Below are 4,703 nucleotides of genomic sequence, written 5' to 3'. Positions count from 1 at the left end.
AGTTTCTCAAAGCTCGGCTACGCGATCGTGTAATGATGGAATTTTTTCGTATAGCTATGTTTAAAAACTAGCTGACATTTTAGGAAAAACCCTATTTAAATTCCTCTTTTGACCAGCTGTTGACAAAGCTAGAAAAGAAAGAGAAAGAAAAAGACATGAGTTAGAATATATTTAGGTAATTCGGATGCATGTCCTATTGGGGGAGTCCTTTTTGTGCCAAGGGTAGGCCTAACATGAGAATGCAATCCTCTGGGGTAGGCACATACAATACCTGATGAATCCGATCAACTTATTTATATTCGAGTGAAAAGTAATTTGAAAAATTTAGCCAATTGGAGTGAGAAGAGACATTTGTCCTAACAAAATGAGGACAAATTCCGAATGGATTGATTACTTTGATTGACACATAAAGTGATGTTAAAAAATCAACTTAATGTGAGAGAACCTCCTTTTGAAAGGATTGCAATATCTCAACTAGGTTTTCAGTGAACCATAGATCGAAATCTTAAAAGAGAATAAATTGACTAAATGAATCTGATGAAATTGATGGTTTATTCAAAAATTGACTGGATCGCCCTAAAAGTGGGTAAACTGGTCAAATGAATTGAATGAAATTGATAATTTATTCAAAATTGATTGAATTATCCTAAAAATGAATTAATCAAATAGATTGTATGGAGTGGATGGTTTATCCAAGAAATCGGCTCAATCATCCTAAAAGAAAAAAAATCTCGTAAAATGGAATGGATGGAATTGACGGTTTATTTGAAAATTGACTAGATTACCCTAAAAATGAATAAACTAGAAAAATGGAATATTTGAAAATTGACTAAATTGTCAACCCATAAAACTCACAAATTTTGTTGCAACGCATTAATCCATGAGCTTTTTAAAATCAAGATTTGATCTCGACATATTTATCATCTCAATAATGAGAAATTATTTGTGAATTTCTTCAATTTAATGTCTTTTACGCAAGGAATTTTTACCAATTCTGATAAAATGGCCAAAAGATGATTGTTAGATACTCATATTCTAATGTGCAAAAGTTGCTCTATTATCTTCGAGGCCAACGTCATCATCGTGGAAGGGATCAGATCCTACCTTACCTTGTGCACCACCCCTTTGGATGGTACAAGAAATAAAAATGTGCAAGTCTCATTGGATTACATATCCGAGACATAAGGTGGTTTATTTCTAACGTGAGATTCCCTAATTGGCATTCTCTCTAAAGTTTATGCATGATGCCAATTTATCAAAGCAATTTAAATATGCAATTTAAAAAATGAAAACATGACCTAAGGGACCTTTTGTATGCCAGGGTGGGCCTAAAATAATGTGCACTTATTAACCTACGAATGCAATACATCAGAATTCAAATGTGCAATAACCTATCTAAGAGGGTAGGTTCTAAAAGAGTATCATTCCAGATCTCTTATTTTCTAGCATTTGTGAATGCAAAAAAAAGGAGAAAACAAGAAAATATTAGTTCAACAAATAATCACATAACACGTTAGGGCAATTTAGATGATAAAAAGTAAAAAGAAAAATAAGAAAAGAGGGGTGGAATCCCTCCCTTTGTGCCTAATGTTCCTAGTTAGGTACGGTCGACTCTATCCTGGGTGATTTCTAATATGGATGCATGAGGTTAGGCTCACTAATGCATCTAGACTCAATAAGGTTTCAGGCTCCCAAACTTTCAGACCAAAGGCGAAAGGTCATCAATCCAAGGCCTAAGTGTCGGCGGTTCGAATGATCACTTGGACATTGCTACGCGCACGTCGTGCCACGGCCACATGTCCAAGTGGATCGATCCTAATCCTAATCGGGTGGAGTGGTGTGACAACCACTAAAAATAAAAAGAAATGAGGGGTTATAAAGGAAAACGTATGCACGTATGAAGTACTTCCTTTTGAAGGGAGGGATAAAATACCATCAAATGCGGGTGAAAGTTCTAGGGTGACTATTTCCCTACCCCAAGATGCAAGCGCGATATATAGCATAAGTGAATGAAAGAAAACACATTATTCATCAAATACACGGATATCGAGACGGTTGAGTGTGTTAAAATGCAAGAAACCCTAAGAAGGAAAAAATGCAACCTAAAACCTCTAAATGTGATATATAAAAAGGTTAGGAAAAAAAAGAATCGACTAAATCAGATGTTTGGACCCTCTAAAATCCCCGGTGGAGTCGCCAAGCTGTCGTGCCCCATTTTTTTGAAATAAAATAAATTACGGGTTTATAAAAATGGATTGTTGATTAATTTTTGAATGAAAAATAGATTTAGATTTTTAGAAAATAAATAAAGAAAATGGGCCTAAAATTTGACTTAAATGACGACGATTTTGACCCAAAATAATAGTTTAAAAAGGGTTTTTAACGAAAAAAAAGGAGTCGCCACTTGGTATTGAGTTAAGGTGTACCAAGTCACCTAAAATGAATTTTAAATAAAAAGTAGAGAAAATTCTTTTTAAATGACTCCAAATTTTTGAAAATCAAGAAAGAAGGCTCGGGAGTCACGGTTGAAGAAAGGGAAGGCAAGGATAAAATCTAAGGCACCCTTTCAACCTAACCAAGGCAAGGAATGCAATGCAAGGAAAGGTTAAAATCAAGGAGATGTTACAAATCATGTAGAATGCAATGCAAGGAAAGTTATAAATTTATTTAGTCTTAGGGCAAATGTAAGTAGTTTAGGGGAAATTATATTTTTAAGTAAGGGTTCTCACATAAAGCATCTCAAAGATTTTATGATTCATTATTTCTAACACATTTTGTCTCAAAAGAAAGAAAGAAAAAGTGTGTGTGTGTATGTATGAAAGTGTGTCTTTTAGAGATTTTTTTGTTATCATTTGTATTATAGTTGTACAAAAAAAATTGTTTCAAACATTTGCAATAATGAAGTTTTTCATTTAGACAATTATTGTTTTGTATATATTCATGTACATTTCATTCTTTATTTTGCTCATTGGGAGATTTCACGATGAATTTCAAGAAGTAAGACTAAGTTGAGATTTTTCAACCTTTTGGCTGAAAATTCACAAGTGTATGTTTTCTAAAATCTTTGCATATACTAGATTGGTGATCCGAACTATACAATAAGAGTGCTCGGAATTAAAAGAAGTCACTCAAACTGATTGGTCTGTCTCAAAAGACCCAATGCCATACCTTTTTCTCCTTCACTCTACAATTCATATTTTGCCCACTTCTATTAACCCCCCAAAAAATCAGTCACAATGATTGACAAACTGCAAATTGGGGCAATCTTTGATTGAAAAATGCCTACTATGTCTAACCAGATTCAATCCACATCTAAGTGAAAGCAAAAATGTACATTACTTCTTATTTGTTTTGAAAATTTGGAATGATACTTCATGCGTTCGTTTCTCTATCTATACAGATTTTATCATTTGCTCTCCCATTTGAGCCTTTAAAGGAATAATTTAGTTTCAAATAAGAGCCTTAATGATCATTACCCTACATTGGGAAAATTTTCAAATATCAAAAGGGAATAGATTCTCAATAAACTATTATTTACTTTGGTTGTCATGAGGCGTAAGAATGATGCTTTGGCCATCGTTTCTAGAATCTATACACTGTTTATCCCTTGCATCCTTATTTGAGTTAAAATGGGTGGTTCTTTTCAAAAGTACTTATGATCACACCCCACATTGGGGAAGGAGATTGGAGAATTTTTCAAAAAGAAAAAAAAAAGCAAAAATGCTAAAATTAAAAAGAAGAGAAGGAATTACAAGTTGGGAAAATTTGATTCTACCATTAATATTTGGGCTCCAATATTTTTTTTTTTTAAATGAGAGAAATGGGGCATTTATAATCTAAAAAGTTAGGGGATTCTCAATTCTATCATTTTTGGTATTGCGGTATTGAAAAAAAAGGGAAGAAGACAAAGAAAAAGGAAAATGTGAAGAGAAAAAAGAGCAGAGAAAATGAGAAAAAATGCAAAGAAATTCAACACTGAATCCCCTAGTGAGTGATAATAAAAGTCAAATAAAGTCCAAGATCTTTGAATCCGAAACTGGGGCAATTTTTTGGAAAGGAATGCGATTTTAAGTGCAATGTCCTTAAAAATCTTATTTCTTTAACTGTCGTCTTGAAGCGGTATTATAAGCTCATAAAGTCCATCGCTGACTTATCTTTCATGACAATTCCATGTAAGGATCATGCTCCTAAGGAATCTACCAATCACTCATGATCATAAGACTATAACCCGTTTCCATATGTTTAACTATCGTTTCTACCAGTATATTACAAGCTTATAGAGCTTATATATTGACTGAGTTTTCTTAAAGAAATAAGGGTGACAAACTATTTGTCTCACTAAGATATGATATTGAATGGGTTAGATACAATTTGGGCATAAAAACAAGACAGATTCGGAGATACCATTTCTCTAAGCCAGCACAAAATCATGAACAATACCCACTTGTTTGGTTCTGAAGGATGAGCTAATGAGAAAAGTGATCATTCCCCCTAAGCATTGATGCTAAAGTGAGGAAGAAATCTTTTGTAATTTGGTATTTTTTTGAAAGATTCATCATTAAATCTTCTGCATGACTTTGAACATGATGTTTAAATTCCTTCACATTGTATGTTAGTATGTGATTATTGTGAGAACCTCGAAAAAAAATATATATAGATATCAATGCATATTCCATTGCAATTTTAATCCTTTAATAAATTCT

The sequence above is a fragment of the Coffea eugenioides genome, chromosome 7, assembly GCF_003713205.1.
Source record: "Coffea eugenioides isolate CCC68of chromosome 7, Ceug_1.0, whole genome shotgun sequence".
Classification (NCBI taxonomy): domain Eukaryota; kingdom Viridiplantae; phylum Streptophyta; class Magnoliopsida; order Gentianales; family Rubiaceae; genus Coffea; species Coffea eugenioides.
The sequence above is the reverse complement of the archived record's forward strand: the minus strand, read 5'-3'. Positions refer to the sequence as shown.